Genomic DNA, 20,561 nt, shown 5'->3' on the forward strand with positions numbered 1-20,561 from the left:
CGATTGTGGATCACCCACCTAGTGGAGTGTCATTTCGACGAAACGAAACGCTATTCGTAAGGACAGTGTACCGGCCGCCCGAACCTTCCACCGTCAGGTACTAGGTAGTCTAGCCTGCCAGTCTGAAGGCGAGGACGGAGGGTGCGAGTCCTCCTCGGACCAACTCCTCAAGCAGAACAAATACCGTGTCGCTTCCTTCGATTGTGGATCACCCACCTAGTGGCGTGTCATTTCGACGAAACGAGACGTTATTCGTAAGGACACCGTGCCGATCCCCGGACCTTCCACCGTCAGGTACTAGATATTCTAGCCTGCCCGTCTGAAGGCGAGGTGAAAGGGACGAATCCTCTACAGACTAACTTTCCTAAGCGCAGTGAATACCGTGTCGTTCCCTTCGATTGCTGATCACCCACCTAGTGGCGTGTCATTTCGACGAAACGAGGCGTTATTCGTGAAGACACGCGCCTATCGCCTAACCTTCCACCGCCAGGTACTAGATAATCTAGCCTGCCAGTCTGAAGGCGAGAGCAAGGGCACAGGTCTTAGCGTTTACAACACCGCCGGTACGCAGTAAGTATTGTGACTGGACACGATTGGTCCCCGAGATCACCGCGCGAATCCCGCGGACTTTAAACGGTCGTGCGCCCGTTACATGGTGCCCCGAGTGAGGATTTCACAACAATCGCGCGGTTAGTGAGTTGTGAATACAGAGAGCGTGGTTGACGCCTTAAGATCAACCTAGCTAGTGAAGGTGAAAGTGATCGGCAACCCAACGTTCGTAAGGACAACGGAATCCACGCAGGTTAAAACGCGACCCCTGCGGAAGTGATCGGCAACCCAACGTTCGTAAGGACCACGGAATCCACGCAGGTTAAAACGCGACCCCTGCGGAAGTGATCGGCAAACCAACGTTCGTAAGGACCACAGAATCCACGCAGGTTAAAACGCGACCCCTGCGGAAGTGATCAGCAAACCAACGTTCATAAGGACAACGGAATCCACGCAGGTTAAAACGCGACCCCTGCGGAAGTGATCAGCAAACCAACGTTCGTAAGGACAACGGAATCCACGCAGGTTAAAACGCGACCCCTGCGGAAGTGATCGGCAAACCAACGTTCGTAAGGACCACAGAATCCACGCAGGTTAAAACGCGACCCCTGCGGAAGTGATCGGCAACCCAACGTTCGTAAGGACCAGGGAATCCACGCAGGTTAAAACGCGAACCCTGCGGAGGTAGCTCTAAAGGACGATACGAGGAGATTCCCACGACATTGCTGCAAGGACGCAGCAAATCATTAAGAGGTAAGCAACAAGACACCGAAATCGAAATGAGTAAGTTCGTGGATAACCAGAATGGGCACTGCCGCCTATGTAGTGATCCGGACGACAAGGATTCATACATGGTGGAATGCTCGGAGTGCGACAGATGGTTTCACCCATCTTGCGCGAAGCTCATCAAAAAACCAACGCCCGAGGAAATATTTCTTTGCGTAAAATGCAAACTCATTGATAACGAGATTAAACGTCTGAACCAAGCTGCCAAGGCAGTCGCCACCAACCCCACAGAAGCTTTTTTCGAACGAATGATAAACGGTCAACAGAGAGCAGTAGGCGAAATCACCAAGGCACTACAAGGAATCAAAATAAAAAACGAAGATGGTCATCACGAAGATTGGACTATTTACCTGAAGCGGCAAGCGCTAATGCGATTACCGAAATTCGGCGGGTCGGCTAAGGAATGGCCGAACTTCAGAACTGCCTTCATTCAAACAACCCAAGAAGGAGCTTTCAATAACGTCGAAAACCTTAACAGATTGCAGCAGGTACTGTACGGAGCCGCCGCTAAAAGTGTACGACAACTTATGATGGACTCCAACAACGTACCGGATATTCTGACTAGACTCGAGGAACACTTCGGAAGACCAGATCAAGTATACAAAGAGTTGCTTACTGACCTGATGAGAATAAGGAAGGACTCAAAGACAGCTGTAATTGAGATGTCAACGGCTCTGGAGAACCTCGTGAGCAATGTTAAACTAATCAATAAGGAGGAATACCTATCAGATCATAGATTGGTAGAGGAGCTGGTGAAAAAACTGCCATACCCCATCCAAGTCAAGAGAACGGAATACTGCCTGGCTAATCAAATAACAGTGCAAACGTTGGACGATCTAGAAGCATGGCTAAAACCGTTCGCTAAAACAGCCCGAGTCATGATGATTCACTCTCCAAACATTGAGCATCAAAGAGCCTCCATCAATTACCACGAGCAACGCACAGAAGAGGACAAACAAAGAATCTTATGCAAGATATGTAAGCGACTCAGCACGCATAAACCATGGGATTGTAATACCTTCAGGAGAATGAATGTAAACGATAGGGTGAAGGCGGCCCAAAAAGAAAAACTATGCTTCAGTTGCTTAGGTTTGAACCATCACATGTTTAATTGCACCAAAGGCAAGGCGTGCAACATCAGAGGATGTACGAAGAAACACCACCGAATGCTACACCTGCAACCAGAGACTGTTACAAATGAGCAACAATCAGTAAATAGTCATCAAGAAGAAGGAAAACCGATTACCGTGCACTATCAAGTCCTACCAGTGACCCTGCGGAATAATGACAGATGCGTCAACACGTATGCCTTCCTGGACCCTGGATCGTCACTAACCCTGCTAGATTCAGGCATAGCCGAAGAACTCAAATTATCCGGGCAAATAACACCGCTCCAACTCAGCTGGACTCAGGATATATCAACGGCTCACGACTCGAGCCGCAGCGTCGAAGTAATAATTAGAGGCGATACCAAAACCAATTATACCCTCAAAGACGTAAGAACGATTAAAAATTTAATGCTTCCTCAACAATCGAGGAATTACCAGAAACTATGCGAGTTATACCCTCACCTCAGGGGGCTCCCATTACGCAGCTTCACTAAGGCGAGACCAGGAATAATGATAGGACTGAGCCATAGTCACCTACTCGCAGGACAAGAGACCCGTACAGGAAATCTAGGCGACCCGATTGCCATGAGGACAAAACTTGGATGGATAGTCTATGGCAGACTATCCGCTAACAACGAAGAGAATTACTCGATGATAGTCGAAGACAAGGTTCAAAAAGAGGACGCCCTTCGAAATATCATGGACAACTACTTTTCAGTAGAAGATTTCGGAGTGAAACATGTCGAAGTATTACCGCAGTCATCTGAAGAGAAAAGAGCAAACGAGATCATCAAAAAAACACTAAGATACAGCAACGGGAGATATGAAGTTGGGCTACTATGGAGACATGACAACCACGAGTTCCCACAAAGTTACAACGTAGCGAAAAATAGACTCGCCGAGCTTGAAAAAACTCTCGAGAAAGACCAACCTCTTAAAACATGGGCAAGAGAAACCTTTAAGGCCTACGTGGATAAGGGGTACGCAAGACAACTAAAGCCCAATGAGATACTGCAAGATACGAAACACTCATATTACCTGCCGCATTTTATAGTAGTGAACAAGAATAAACACCCGCCTAAGCCCAGGCTTGTTTTTGATGCGGCAGCAAAGATACAAGGACAATCATTGAACACAGCCCTGATATCTGGACCAGATTCGACTACGTCACTACTCGGAATACTGATCAGATTCCGCGAAGGAAGGTATGCAGTGTGCGGAGACATCAAAGAGATGTTCCACCAGATAAAAATACGTAAGGAGGACCAAAACGCGCAACGATTTCTATGGCGTGACTGTAACGCAAAACAGACTAACCCGGACGTATACGTCATGCAGGTAATGACGTTCGGGTCAACATGCTCACCATCGTGCGCACAAACGGTGAAAAACCACAACGCAGAACGACTGAAGTATAAGTACCCGTTAGCGCTGTCTCCAATCGTCAACCAACACTACGTTGACGACTACAACGACAGTTTTAACTCCATGGAAGACGCCAAGAACACCATTGAGCAAGTCATTAAGGCTCATGAAGAAGGGGGTTTCTACATCACGAAATTTTGCACCAACGACAAGACGTTGCTAAAATCAATACCGGAGGATCGTAGAGACGCCGAAATAAAAAAGTATCTCAACGACAAGGATGACGAAACTTCTAAGATCCTTGGAGTATATTGGAACACAAACAAGGATACAATCGGTTACCAAGTGGACTTGCAAAAACTCCCAAAGGAAGTACTCTGTAAGATCAGACGCCCCAGTAAACGCGAAGTACTCTCTTTCGTCATGAGCGTCTTCGACCCACTGGGATTAATATCTAATGTGACGATCCAAGGCAAAATCCTTATTCAAGAGCTACACAAAGAGACAAGCGATTGGGACACATCAATATCGGAGAGAGCGCAGAAAATATGGGACTCATGGCTAGAAAAGGTACATAGTGCAAGAAATATACGAATTCCACGATGGATAATGGCAGAAACTGGAACGCATATTGAATTGCACACCTTCGTCGACGCATCCGATAAGGCCTTTGCGGCCGTCGTCTACTGCAGAACTAACACGAAAGGTATACCATGTGTAAGAATCATTACAGCTAAATCTAGAGTAGCTCCCATCAAGCCGTTATCGATTCCACGATTGGAACTTCAAGCCGCCTTGCTGGGAGTAAGACTAACAGATACGGTCAAAAAGGAAACACGACTGAAGGTTATAAAATCCACGTTTTGGTCAGACTCCAAAACAGTATTGTCGTGGATCAATTCAGAACATCGTAAATATAAACCATTTGTCGCGCACCGTATTGGCGAAATACTGGACTCAACTACAATGGACCAATGGAGATGGGTACCAACAACGGAGAATCCCGCTGACGAAGGCACCAAACCTGGTCATACAAAATCTATCTGGGTCTCAGGACCTCAATTCCTAATGCTGCCTAGCGAAAGCTGGCCTAAAACAGAAATTACAGAAACAACGGTAGAAGCAAACTTCGTAGGTGTGCATGATGCCAAGGAGGATTATATAAACGAAAACCATTTTTCCAACTGGTGGAAACTAGTGTTCCGCCTTTGCATGATATTCAAGATTATCGAATTTGGACTCAAACGCTCCAAGTTTAGCAGGGCTTTCACTATGAAGGACAGAGAAAGAGCTGAAAACGTACTTTATCGAAAGGCTCAAAACGATTCTTTTCCCGACGAAGTTAGAGATCTAAAGGAAAATAAGGAACTGTCGACTATCGGTCCTCTGTCGAGTCTCACACCTATCTTAGACGAAAACGGAGTTATGCGTTTTCGCAGCAGGTTGGAATATGCCCAAAAACTAGCCAAAGCAGCCAGAGTACCGATAATATTACCGAAACATCATCATATAACGCACCTTATAATACAATGGTATCATGAGATGTTCAACCATCAGGCAGATAAGGCAGTACTAGCGGCTCTACAGCAAAAGTTTTTCATCGTTAGACTAAACTCTGCTTTCCAGTACGTCAAATCACGTTGCCAACACTGCATGAATTTAAAGGTCAACCCGAGACCCCCAATGATGGCCGCCCTACCAGCTTGTCGAACAGATACGAATGTCTATCCATTTACGCATACTGGAGTAGATTACTTCGGGCCCTTTGAAGTAGCTGTCAATCGGTCTAGAGACAAGCGATGGGGCGCAATCTTCACCTGCATGACGACCAGGGCAGTACACATCGAGCTAGCAGCGAAACTGAATACAGACGCCTTTCTCCTTTGCTTCGCGAACTTCCAAAATCGTCGAGGCAAGGTATCCCACCTGTACAGTGATAACGGAACAAATTTCGTAGGGGCGGAGAGAGAACTACGAAACCTCGTAGACCAAATAAACGCAAGGATGGAAGCGGGACAAGCTATAAAACTGGAGTTGACATGGCATTTCAACCCTCCGAAGGCACCACATTTTGGCGGGGCATGGGAAAGGCTGATAAGGATAATAAAGAACAGCCTAATGGAGATGATAGGCGCACGCAAGGACCACGCAGCACCAAATGTCGAGATACTGCGGGGCGCGCTAATTCAAGCAGAATATTTTCTAAATTCGCGCCCATTAACTCACATACCTTTAGACAGCGCCGAAGATGAGGTTCTTACTCCATTCCACATATTGATAGGAAGAGCAGGTTCCTACTCTATGCCATTCATGTTCGACAGTCACAAACTCGAACATAAGCACTGGCGATTAGCGCAATATTACGGAAAATACTTCTGGGACAGGTGGAGAAAGGAGTATCTTCCACTCATAGCCCAAAGACCAAAATGGCAAACAAAAGCCGAGCCGATAAAAATTAACGACATTGTGGTTATAGTCGACGCGGAAGCCAACAGAAACCAATGGCTCAAGGGACGCGTCATAGAGGTCAAGGAGTCCAGGGACAAACAAGTGCGATCACTGAGGATAAAGACAGCCAACGGAATTTTTCATAGACCCGCAACGAGCGTCGCAGTACTCGACGTATACCATGAAGATAGAAATGAAGAACACGGTGGAGAAAACGGTATGGAAAAAGATGATCAACAAGAATCCTGTATGCTGACAAATGAATATGGCTCATCAGAAACCAGCGAAGTACACGACGAAGATACATCGGAAGATGACGAAGACATTGAAATTTCAATCGACGAAGATATTAGAGTGATGGCACTAGCAATCGAAAGGAATATATCGGAAGACAGCGAATCCAGCTCATCAGCGGTAGCCGAGACGGAAAACAACGAGATCAACGCAACAACAGCAGCGTCAACGGAAATCAGCGAATCCAGCTTATCAGCGGTAGCGGAGACGGAAAACAACGAGATCGACGCAACAACAACAGTGGCAACGCCAATCGACAACAACGAGCCCAGAAAAATAACAGTAGCAGCGATGAAGAATAACAAAATAGATGCAACAACGGCAACTGCGATGGAGATCAATGATATTACTACAGCAGTAGCTGTAATGGAACCACGTCGGTACGTTAGCCCAACCGTGCAAGTAAAAGCCTCCAAGAGTTTTACAAGCCCAGCGACAAGGCGCAAGGGAAAATCCAGAAAGAGAATTGCACCATGCACATGGGCCTCTAGCGGATTAACAGCATCTACGAAATACGTCAAGGTATCGACGGATAAGGACATGAAAAGAGTTCTGACAGAGAATAAATCCCATAGCCAAACACGCAAACTCATAGAAATTAACATGTGGACCGTGGCTGTAATGATGCTTCTACTATGTATCGGACAAGTCTTCGGCAGCGAATTAAAGGGCTTAATAGCCTACGATTGCGCGAATAATGACTTAAATATAACCAGTTACTCACTAGTAGATGTAGCGTCTTGCGTCCCTCCATCAAAAAACATCACCACTACCGAAACCCGAATTCAGGTCCTTCAGAGAAGCCCGAAGGTACTGCTAAAGGTACACCAATGTAAAGTGATTATAAAACGCTCAATTAGACATTGCGGCGCGTTTTCACATACATCAGATTACCAATACGGATATGCGTACATCGTAAAGGAATTTACACCCGACGAATGTAGGCTAGCGCAATTATTAGGATCGGTAGCCTTAGCGGAGGGACATAAAATAAGAGAGCTTCGAAGAAACAGTACAACGAGAGGAGAAACTCTAATCGTCGGAAGCCTCAAAGGAACCTCCTGCAACGGAGGTGTCTACAGAACGGCTGATTACACTTGGGAAGGAGCGCTTGTATTTTATGAGTATGAAATCAGCATGTATGATTACATCGCAACAGCGGACATCGAGAACGACCAAGTCATATTAAGGAACGGAATTATATGCACCTACTCGACGGGATGGTGCTTAGATTCAGAATTTGGCTACATGACATGGGAAGTCAACCTCAGAAGACAATGCGAAGAAACAGAATTCGAAGTCATTTATCAAGGAACGGTAAACAAAACCTTCGATCATGACGACATAAAGCTACGATCGAAAGCTATATACACACTGATATCTGATACGCACATGTTTTCAATAAGAGCAAGAGAAAAGACACAAATATGTGGTTTCGACGGATATATAACCGACCACCCCAGAATATTCATCTTGGAATCTAACGGATACAAGTCACCATTTACACACCAAGTAAGTCATGCAAAAAATCACGATCTTTTCACATATTTTAACTCAAAAATCACGTTGGTAGAGAACTACCTGGGACAAAAGTTAAACGAAGTTTACACGTCTGTTATGACGGAAATGTGCAAGATAGATAAAGCACTAATGGAAACCAAACTCACACTTGCTCGCGTGAATCCTAGCGAATTCGTCTCGAACATTGTCAAACGCCCTGGATATACAGCAATCGTGGCAGCCGAGGTACTCTACATCATCGAATGCAAACCAGTCTACGTTACGTACGAAAGCAAGGAGGATTGCTATCAAGAGATACCGGTAAAATATAATAATCATTCGATGTTCATGGCTCCGGTTACCCGTATATTGCAATTGAGAGGAACAGAAATAGACTGTACACCACTGCTTCCGGCTAAATTCACCATTGGAGGACGATGGTTTACGACGGATCAAAGACTAAGGGAAACAACGCCGCCAATAAGATTGACCACAGACGTAATAACAAGTTGGACATATACATCGCTCCCAAGCTTAATGCAAAGCGGCGTATACGATGCAGATAGCCTTGAAAAGATGAAGAATATGGTGTATGAGCAAGGAGACAGGAAAATCGCATCTTCGGTACTACATAAAGCAATGTCCGGACGGCACCCTAACCTACAAGGATTCTCATTCGACGCTCTGATATCCGAGAAAATCATCGACAATGCATTCAACAAATATTGGTCCAAACTCATCTCATGGTCGACCTGGCTAGGAAACGTAACGTCAACAGCAATAGGAATCTACATGCTGGCCCGACTAGTAAAATTCACCATCGATACCTTGATACACGGAAGGATTCTCTACGATATCTATGGCCTTGGATGGCAGCTGTTAGCATCCTTTTGGGATTCTTTAACGAACCTACTAACGCATCGAAATGTGATGAAGCAGTACCAGGAAAAGGACGAAGCCGCAGAACGCATTACCCTTGGTACGCACTCGAACGATGGGCAAGAAATACATCTAGAAGGCGATTCACACCACCGATTCGCAGGCTGCATTCACCCCAGGCCAAACAATGTTGTAGGTCATAGAGTTTAAAACGTCAATATAGGCAAATTAATTCATACATTTTACTAATCAACTTCCTACTAATTAAGATTGAAAGAGTCAACGAAACTAAACAAAAAACAAAAACTAATAAAATATAAGGCATCGCGTTAAAAAAAAAAAAAAAAAAAAAAAGAGTGAAAATATTCATGCAACATATTTGATCTACACAATATATTCTAGATAAAACCATGTATTCTCAACCCGGACATAAATACTTACAAAAACTTACGACAATTATCGCAATATATTAAATAACATAAAATTTATAATGTGACATAATCGTCGCGACCACTTATTTTGTAAAACTAGATTTTACGAAGGGCGGTGTAAGATCACGACGATCGAATTGCAATAGAGAGCAAAACTCAGCTTGCAGCAAGAACTAGAAAATAACCAAAGAGGTCACCGACTTATTCAAAGCCAGGAGACCAGCGAGCAGTTAAGACATAGCATTGTAATTTGATTACCACCCTACTACGAAAGGCAAACAGAACACCCTCCATGGTAGGTACTCGCAATCGCACCACGCAAATTAGAAAAGAATGGTACCACTATCACAAACTCCATAAGAGAAAGCATAGAAAGATAAAAGGTCGTAAAAGCTCAAATGCACCCATTCCGAGCGAACGCACCGAGCCGAAGAGATTCTATCTCCGTATAGATGCAGGGTAGGGATCAATTTGACTCACGCACAAATGCGAACAAACCCGTCCCGATAGAATGCAAGGGCGACCGCACCCCCTTATTGAATGCATCGCTATGCAAGCCGACAGACTAGAAAAGAAATCCCCTATCCATGTATTTAGAACGTCATATCCGTCACAGCTAAGATAAACCAAGTAATAAAAACCAAAATTGATTGAAGCCACACACGAGACGCGTATGCACTTCAGCATACGCACCAATAAGCTAGGCAGTACAATTTGGAACAGGATAGGGAAACAAACGGGACCAGCCCAAATAAACTAAATAAAAATTCCTTATCCTTTTCACATTAGAAATAAATGATAGAATTAAGCGGGAGTTCATTACTCACAATCTGAAATGAAATCTCCCTAAGTTTTCAGGAATAAGCATAACTGTAGTGAAAATTCGGCTATATAAGCCACCCGTTTGGAAAATACAAGACACTTACGTCCTACATCTCTACCGGCGAGGTCATTTTGAAAGAATCCCTAGTTCCCGAGTAACTCGAACATCGTGCCGTTTCCTTCGATTGTGGATCACCCACCTAGTGGAGTGTCATTTCGACGAAACGAAACGCTATTCGTAAGGACAGTGTACCGGCCGCCCGAACCTTCCACCGTCAGGTACTAGGTAGTCTAGCCTGCCAGTCTGAAGGCGAGGACGGAGGGTGCGAGTCCTCCTCGGACCAACTCCTCAAGCAGAACAAATACCGTGTCGCTTCCTTCGATTGTGGATCACCCACCTAGTGGCGTGTCATTTCGACGAAACGAGACGTTATTCGTAAGGACACCGTGCCGATCCCCGGACCTTCCACCGTCAGGTACTAGATATTCTAGCCTGCCCGTCTGAAGGCGAGGTGAAAGGGACGAATCCTCTACAGACTAACTTTCCTAAGCGCAGTGAATACCGTGTCGTTCCCTTCGATTGCTGATCACCCACCTAGTGGCGTGTCATTTCGACGAAACGAGGCGTTATTCGTGAAGACACGCGCCTATCGCCTAACCTTCCACCGCCAGGTACTAGATAATCTAGCCTGCCAGTCTGAAGGCGAGAGCAAGGGCACAGGTCTTAGCGTTTACAACACCGCCGGTACGCAGTAAGTATTGTGACTGGACACGATTGGTCCCCGAGATCACCGCGCGAATCCCGCGGACTTTAAACGGTCGTGCGCCCGTTACAATCATTAAAACAAATTCTGAAGCAATCCGTGCAAGATTTTCTTGAAAAAAATCTTTGAGAAATTGCTGAAGGAACCCTTAGAGACATTTTTGATAAATCCCAGGAGTTTCTCGGAAAGCAATCTTTGAAGAAAATTGCCAAATGCATCAAAAGAAGACTTACTTCGAGCAGGCTGTAGATGAGTTTCTGGAGAATTTTTTTTTTCATTCAAATTTCTGATCGAATTTTTGGAAAATATGAAAGAATTTCTGAAAGATTCTTTGACGGATTTTTCTGTAGAAATTCTTGAAGGTATTTCTTACATTTTTTTTTATTTATTTGTGCTCATTTTCATTTGTTCATGGAAAATTTTGTTTTGCTTCCACCCCTATTTTTTTAAATATTTTTCATTGATTATTTTTATTTTCTTCTGATTATTTTATTTATTTATTCGCAATTTGGTAATTATTTATGAGAGTTTTTTATTCATCAAGGCTGCTGGGATTTTTGAATTTGGGTTTTTGATTTTAATTGTTTAAATATCAAAACACTTTTATTTTTTTCCTTGAAGCATTAATGGTTACCATATTTTCAAGACAAAAACATTTTGAGATTTCATTGGAATTGTGAAGGAAAAAAATATAGAATTCTCGGGGAAGTTTCTGAAGGAATCCCTGGAAAAAAATCTTCAAAAATCCCTGGAAAATGTTTTGAAAGTATCTGTTAGGAAATATCTGAAAAAATCCATGAACATTGTTTTAAAAGAATCCCTGAAAGGCTTTCTGAAGAAAATCTTGGAAGATTTTCTTTAAGAATTCCTGAAGAAAAAAAACTCAAGAAATCTACGGAGAAATCCTTGGACATATTTTCAAATAAACACCCGGAAAACTAACTGAAAGTCTCACTCGAGACATTTCCTAATCAATTCCGGTGGAAATTTCTGAAGAAATTCATTAAAAATTTCTGAAGCAATCCGTGTAAGGTTTTCTTTAAAAAAAAATCTTTGAGAAATTTCTGAAAGAATCCTTAGTGACACTTTTGATAAATCCCAGCAGTTATTCGGAAAGCAATCTTTGAAGAAAATTGTCAAATGCATCAAAATAAGACTTACCTCAAACAGGCTGTGGAAAAGTTTCTGGAGAATTTTTTGTTTTTTTTTTCATTGAAATTTTTAATGGAATTTTTGGAAAATTTGGAAGAATTTCTGACGGATTAAAAAAAAAAAATTCTTGGAGGTTTTTCTTACGATTTTTTATTAATTTGTGCTCTTTTCCATTTGTTCATGGAAAGTTTGTTTTGCTCCCACCCCTATTTTTTTTTTTAAATATTTTTCTTGATTGTTTTTATTTTCTTCTGATTATTTTATTTATTTATACGCAATTTTGGAATTATTTATGAGATTTTTTTTATTCATCAAGGCTGCTGTGATTTTTTGAATTTGGATTTTTGAATTTTCTAATTTAATTGTTTAAATATCAAAACACTTTTATATTTTTCCTTGAACCATTACACTAGTTTACAAAATAAAACGAAAGTCGTGAACTTCTGTCAACGACCAAAATTTTTGAAGCATAATTTAGCGCTGATTTCGAAACCGTGCTTCAAAAAATTTAAAGTAGAACAGTTTTTGAGTTTTGGCTCAATATTGAGTTTTACAACTTTTTGAAATATGGAATTTACTAAAATTCAAATAACTTTCCTTTTTTTCATCCAATTTTAAATCTTTTTCCATAAAATAAAAGCTGAATATAATACCATTCGACCATCTGAATGCAGGTTTTGCGCCAGATTGATGAAATTCAAGATATTGACGAGATTTGGGGACGATCTCCTTAAATTTTTGCAAAATTTCCAAAAATATATGAAGAATTGTATTTTTTTCAATAAGAAAAAAACAATTTAAAAATTCTTTCTCAACGTTTATTTGACATATCATATGTAGGCGAGATACAGTAAAAAATTCAGCTCAATCGGATCATTAATTACGGAGAACGAGATGTGTGAAGTGAGCGACTTTGCTTAAAAATAGAACAAAAATCGTTTTCAAATCATTAGCCTTGTATGGAAAGTCGAAAAAAAATCCGCTCTACTGTAATTTTTTTCCTTCGCGTTTCCGAACTCAGGGCATGATTCTACGCCAAAAACGATCATCAGCTTACCGAGTTCAAAAATGCTGTAAACTAGTGTTATTGGTTATAATTTTTTCAAGACGAAAACATTTTGAGATTCCATTGTAATTGTGAAGGAAAAAATACAGAATTCTCGGGGAAGTTTCTGAAGAAATCCCTGGAAAAAAATCTTTAAAAATCCCTGGATAATGTTTTGAAGGTATCTGTTAAGAAATATCTAAAAAAATCCATGACACATTTTTTAAAAGAATCCCTGAAGGGCTTTCTGAAGAAATTTTCGGAAGATTTTCTTTAAGAATTCCTGAAGAAAAAAAAAACTCAATGAATCTGCGGAGAAATCCTTAGACATATTTCCAAATAAACGCCCGGAAAACTAACTGAATGTCTCACTCGAGACATTTCTTAATCGATTCCGGTGGAAATTTCTGAAAAATCCATTTAAAAATTTCCGATTTTTTGAGAAATTGCTGAAGGAATCCTTAGTGACATTCTTGATATATCCCAGGAGTTATTCGGAAAGCAATCCTTGAAGAAAATTGCCAAATGCATCAAAAGAAGACTTACTTCAAACAGGCTGTGGATGAGTTTCTGGAGAATTTTTTGTTTTTTTTTCCATTGAAATTTCTGATGGAATTTTCGGAAAATTTGAAAAAAAGAATCTGAAAGAATCTTTGACGGATTTTTTTGTAGAAATTCTTGAACATATTTCTTACAAATTTTTATTTATTTGTGGCCTTTTTCATTTGTTCATGGAAATTTTGTTTAAATTTTTTTCTGATTATTTTATTTATATATTCGCAATTTTGGAATTATTTATGGGATTTTTTTTTGATTTATCAAACTGCTGCGATTTTTTGAATTTGGTTTTTTTTTAAATATCAAAACACTTTTATATTTTTCCTTGAAGCATTATTGGTTTCCATTTTTTCAAGACGAAATCATTTTGAGATTTCATTATTTTCATGTAATTTCGGTACGAAACTACAAAGGAATTTCTTAACGAATCTATGGATGATCTTGTTAAGGAATCGCTGAAGGAAAAAAAAATACGGAATTTTAGAGGAAGTTTCTGAAAAAAATCTTCAAAAATCCCTGGAAAATGTTTTGAAGGTATCAGTTAACCTTCTTTACAGCACTACATTTTGCCAGTAGTTGTGGAATATCTCGCGTTCTGGACCACTGTCTTCGACAAAAATGCTCAGAAGACTAAGAGCTTTCACATAGAAAACAATTTAGTTCGAAAATCACTCACTGCGTGGCGCTAGTGTTCTTAGAAACTTCCAGTTCAGTCTGAACGTCGTATATCTTGTGTTCTGGACCACGTAGAAGGATGCTGTCTTCGGAATAGTTGCTCAGAACACTAAAAGCTTTCGCATAGAAAACAATTTAGTTCGAGGATCACTCACTGCGTGGCGCTAGTGTTCCTTTGAAATTCCAGTTCAGTCTGAACGTCGATATGTTGTGTTCTGGACCACTTAGAAGGATACTGTCTTCGGCAAAGTCACTCAGACGACTTTTGGGTCATAATGACCCTAATGCACGACGAAGGTTAAGAAATATCTGAAGGAGTTCGTGAAAAATTGTTCAAAAGAATACCTGGAAGAATTTCTGAAGGATTCCTTGGAGGGTATTAACGAATTCTGTTCGTAATAACTGAGAAAATCTGTGAGATATTTTCTGAAGGAATTTTTGTGAAAATTTTTTAAAGCATTTGAAGATAGATTTCTGAAGAATTGTGCTATGAAGATCCCTTGAGAAGCTGAGATGCTAGATTAAGCGCACCAAGATTTCGTAATGCACGTTCAGCGAGCTTGTCTGGGTCATACCTGTCTGACCCCAACCTCCTTCTAGGGTTAAGGGAAACTCTAGGGGCATTTCTGAACAAATAGGAGAAAAATAACAAAGTAATCCCTGGAAGATTTCTTGAAAGGTTTTTCGGAAGAAACACTGGAGGAAATTCTTATGGAATCCATGGTAGATTACCTATTTGTTTCGAAGATTTGATTTTTCTAATTTTTTAAACATTTTTTTCATTTTTGTTAGAAAATTTGGATTTTAATTGAAACTTTTATTTTGCCTGTAACTTTTAGGAAAATAATATTTTTTATTATTATTTTATTTTAGAGACTTTCAGCCCTAGGCTGGTTCATCTTCCCTTTTTTTATTTTTTTTATTTTTTCTGAGGAAAATAATTTTAGCGTGTATTTAACTGCAATACACTTTTTCAATGGGTTTCCAGTTAGCCTAGTGGTTAAGGCTATGGATCGCCAATACGGAGACGGCGGGTTCGATTCCCGTTCCGGTCGGGAAAATTCTCTCGACTCCCTGGGCATAGCGGTATCATTGTACTTGCCTCACAATATACAAATTCATGCAATGGCTAGCAAAGAAAGCTCTTCAGTTAACAACTGTGGAAGTGCTCAAAGAACACTAAGTTGAAGCGAGGCAGGCCAAGTCTCAGTGGGGACGAAGAGCCATAAAGAAGAAGAAGAAGACACTTTTTCAATGATTGTGGAAAAATTTAGAAAATGGAATCGTTGCCATTTCATATTAAAGAAATCATGATATCTGAAAGGTGACCAAAAATATCAATTTTTCGATCACTGATTGTTCGATTAATGATTGTTCGATCAACCATTGGCAAGTCTTAGATCGACAATGCACATGCTTAGCGAGGTGACAATGTAAATGTCAGTCAAATAAATAAAAAAGTAGTCGTAAAAAAAGAAAAAAAAAAATTTCCTTTTCGGGGTATTTTCCCACTTTTCAGCTGACGTCTTTCGGAAACCTTTCGTACCATTCATTGTTCGCCGGTTTTCCCTTTTGTCAAAATATACCACTGTTCCAGTATCACTATACTGCTTTGAATCCAGCCGGTTGGCTCCCACCCACTTCAACGTGTCTAATTTAGTTAAGATACCGTGAACCGTCTTGGTTTCATTGTTTTCAAATTGAGTCTCCAAGCGGCAGACGACAACTGAATGGAAAGACAGGAAATTCCTTCCCTTTCTTTTTCTTCTTGCCAGGTTTCAAAATCCCAGGAGTAAAAACTAGGAAAGTGCACGTGACTTGCAAGGTAAAACTCTTCCAGCTGTAAATGGTTCCTCCCTACATCTTTGCTAGTTTGCAATGAGCCGTCAGGACATTGTTGCGGAAAACGGTAGATGCAGCAGCGTCGTTCCTCTCGTAAATTCGGAACCTTTCTCACCTGGAAATTGAGCTTGAGGTTAGTACCAAGGAGCCGAGACGAGATTGAGGTTATGTTACTGCAGCAGCATAGGAATTTGCACTACTTTCATGTTCTTCTTCATCTCTACCGAGCTTTTAATACATAATGCAAGAATCAAATGTCTGTAACTCGAATCTCTGTAACAAGTTTGCCACTTTGTTGCTGCACCGTAGCTATACGATGATTCACCCCAATTCCCTTCCGCCAACTATTCAGGAAAGAATTCCACTTCCACTTCATTTCACCATATTCCCATTTGCATTTATCCTGATCATAATCGCAAATCGGATCGATTCTACTTACGCCTCACCAACCACCTCGCACTGATGATTAGAATTAGTTTGTGAGGCGTGCACATTTCACCCCTCCCATCATCGATCGAAAATCGATGACAAATTGCGCCAAGCCTATTAAAACTGGCATAAATTATGCTAATAATCGCCGGTGCCCGTCGTTCGGTGCTAATCATAATAGAAACGGCCGAAAACTGAATTATTTTGACCAGGCTTGGTGAATAAATAATAATTAAGTGCTGGAAATTTTGCGAACAACATCGAAAGCGATTAGGAACGTTTTTCATCGCAAGGGAGATTTATTGGATTTTCAGAAACTAAAAATCTCAAAATTTGGTAATTTATGAAACAGAATTGTCGTTTGATTTTTGATAAGGTTTGGACCAGCCCCAGTTTTGAATTGGATTGGATTTGGATGGGGTTTGGATTGGATTTGGATTGGATTTGGATTGGATGGGGTTTGGATTTTATTTGTATTGGATTTGGATTGGATTTGGATTGGATTTGGATTGGATTTGGATTGGATTTGGATTGGATTTGGATTGGATTTGGATTGGATTTGGATTGGATTTGGATTGGATTTGGATTGGATTTGGATTGGATTTTGATTGGATTTGGATTGGATTTGGATTGGATTTGGATTGGATTTGGATTGGATTTGGATTGGATTTGGATTGGATTTGGATTGGATTTGGATTGGATTTGGATTGGATTTGGATTGGATTTGGATTGGATTTGGATTGGATTTGGATTGGATTTGGATTGGATTTGGATTGGATTTGGATTGGATGGGGTTTGGATTTTATTTGGATTGGATTTGGATTGGATTTGGATTGGATTTGGATTGGATTTGGATTGGATTTGGATTGGATTTGGATTGGATTTGGATTGGATTTGAATTGGATTTGAATTGGATTTGGATTGGATTTGGATTGGATTTGGATTGGATTTGGATTGGATTTGGATTGGATTTGGATTGGATTTGGATTGGATTTGGATTGGATTTGGATTGGATTTGGATTTGGATTGGATTTGGATTGGATTGGATTTGGATTGGATTGGATTTGGATTGGATTTGGATTGGATTTGGATTGGATTTGGATTGGATTTGGATTGGATTTGGATTGGATTTGGATTGGATTTGGATTGGATTTGGATTGGATTTGGATTGGATTTGGATTGGATTTGGATTGGATTTGGATTGGATTTGGATTGGATTTGGATTGGATTTGGATTGGATTTGGATTGGATTTGGATTGGATTTGGATTGGATTTGGATTGGATTTGGATTGGATTTGGATTGGATTTGGATTGGATTTGGATTGGATTTGGATTGGATTTGGATTGGATTTGGATTGGATTTGGATTGGATTTGGATTGGATTTGGATTGGATTTGGATTGGATTTGGATTGGATTTGGATTGGATTTGGATTGGATTTGGATTGGATTTGGATTGGATTTGGATTGGATTTGGATTGGATTTGGATTGGATTTGGATTGGATTTGGATTGGATTTGGATTGGATTTGGATTGGATTTGGATTTGGATTTGGATTGGATTTGGATTGGATTTGGATTGGATTTGGATTAGATTTGGATTGGATTTGGATTGGATTTGGGTTGGATTTGGATTGGATTTGGATTGGATTTGGATTGGATTTGGATTGGATTTGGATTGGATTTGGATTGGATTTGGATTGGATTTGGATTGGATTTGGATTGGATTTGGATTGGATTTGGATTGGATTTGGATTGGATTTGGATTGGATTTGGATTGGATTTGGATTGGATTTGGATTGGATTTGGATTGGATTTGGATTGGATTTGGATTGGATTTGGATTGGATTTGGATTGGATTTGGATTGGATTTGGATTGGATTTGGATTGGATTTGGATTGGATTTGGATTGGATTTGGATTGGATTTGGATTGGATTTGGATTGGATTTGGATTGGATTTGGATTGGATTTGGATTGGATTTGGATTGGATTTGGATTGGATTTGGATTGGATTTGGATTGGATTTGGATTGGATTTGGATTGGATTTGGATTGGATTTGGATTGGATTTGGATTAGATTTGGATTGGATTTGGATTGGATTTGGATTGGATTTGGATTGGATTTGGATTGGATTTGGATTGGATTTGGATTGGATTTGGATTGGATTTGGATTGGATTTGGATGGATTTGGATTGGATTTGGATTGGATTTGGATTGGATTTGTTAAATATGGGCAAAGTTTTGATTGCCGGAAGCATACTGCCCTTCGTGACGAAGGCTCTTGAGCTGTACTCTGACATAGCGAGCTTTGTTTCTCACGACACCATTTGACACCATTCGTTCGCAGGGCCGACGTCCAATGTTGCTGTAGGAAAAACAGTAGAAAAGTGTCCAAAACAGTTTTCAAGTTACTTTTAATTGTACGAAAAGTGCATATATGAGTGTGCATTAGACTTTTTACAAAATACGGAGCTTACAAGCCATAAAATGACGGAAAAAATCCCAATTTATCTGACCGGGAAATTCCACAGTCATTAACTAGCACTTTAACACTTCGTTCGGGCGTAATCCTCCTCGGAGTAATTATACCACTCTCGGTCTCTTGGACTCTCGGACAGCCACAGTGATTAGTGGATGCTGTCCACTAGGGTGGTCTCGAAAATTTCCCACAAAAGTCATTGAAAAAGGCAGAATGAACCAAACCATGGTCCTTACTTTCGAGAGTATGATTGTTGTTGAGAAAACAAATATCTCTACGCCAACGAGTAAAAAGGCACCTCTTCAACAACAGTAGTAGTGGGTGCTCTCTACTGAAACGTCATGTTGTTGCTGCCTCGGAGCGCCTGAATTGCGGCAACAATGGCCATGGGAGTTGCACTTTTGTTAGCGCTGCTGCAACCACCAAGTCCATTAAATCCATCCATAGCCTTTTTTTGCTCCTCAGCGATGAGGATGACGACCAAACCAAGGCTAGCTGGAGGAAGCTTCTGCAAATGGTTCTGGATAGCAGCAATTTAGGGGTAGTGCTATGATTAGCTGTGGATGCTGCTTGCAACCAGCAGCGTACAAGGTCTGCGATGTGTACATTAATACACACGCGCGAAATGAGTATCCGCTTCCGTCTCTCTTGCGCTGGCTGTGCACCGTGTTTGCGAGCTTTTCACGTTCCAGAAAGTGGGCGAACAAGTGAAGTGCTGTTGTGTTCTTGGAAGGGAGTGATTTTTCATCATCGAAAAAGTATGATTACAACAAAGTGACGATGCGGAAGATGATAATGGTGATGGAGATGTTGTTTCATGTTTCTTAGCTTTTTTAGTGTAGCAGGAAGGAAGACCACAACTCCTTAACAGTAATGAGGACTTGGGGAACTGGAACATTATTGTTTTTCGGACATTTTTAACCAATGACAAAATGTATTTTTGTATGTGATGTAAAATCGGCAGAATGATGTCTTCTACATTTACAATATCCTCCGAATCCCTCATCTCATTTTTTTTGTTCTTAAATCTACTTTCTTTAAACTTTCATCTCTTATTATCTTTTATCTGTTGTTTTCTTTCTATTAGACTCAATTTATTTCTTCTTCCAGTGTGTATTTTCTTTTTTTTCCTTTTTTTCTTTTTTTTCTTTAATTTTTATTTTTATCTTCTTTTGTCTGCCAACTTCCACTTGATATGTTCTTCGCCAGGTTATCCATCATCTATTTTCTATCTTCTTATCAGGAGATTGAATTCTCCTGATTTAACGAATCGGTGTAACCGCCATCCAAATACTACGAAACCTACTTTTCTCATTCATTCGAAAATTCACTCTACAATCAATATCAAAACAAATTTATTTTTTCCCCGATACAAATAAAAGCCGAGGAACAATCGTGAACCCACTTGCCCCCTGCTCCGGATTTCAGCAACAGA

At 40.7% G+C, this 20,561-nt stretch overlaps 1 protein-coding gene and 1 long non-coding RNA gene across 17 annotated transcripts in view; one reads left to right on the forward strand and one right to left on the reverse strand.

Annotated features, from left to right (window-relative positions):
• LOC109405842 (low-density lipoprotein receptor) overlaps positions 1–20,561 on the forward strand; it is a 1,187,857-nt gene that overhangs the window by 307,031 nt on the left and 860,265 nt on the right. The gene's annotated exons all lie outside the window — the stretch shown is intronic.
• On the reverse strand, positions 10,310–17,809 carry LOC115265310 (uncharacterized). Its single transcript, XR_003896568.2, has 2 exons — positions 10,582–17,809; positions 10,310–10,383 (listed from the first exon to the last, which is right to left on the reverse strand). It is a non-coding gene; the product is annotated as an uncharacterized LOC115265310 (long non-coding RNA).

Source organism: Aedes albopictus, chromosome 3, assembly GCF_035046485.1.
Source record: "Aedes albopictus strain Foshan chromosome 3, AalbF5, whole genome shotgun sequence".
Classification (NCBI taxonomy): domain Eukaryota; kingdom Metazoa; phylum Arthropoda; class Insecta; order Diptera; family Culicidae; genus Aedes; species Aedes albopictus.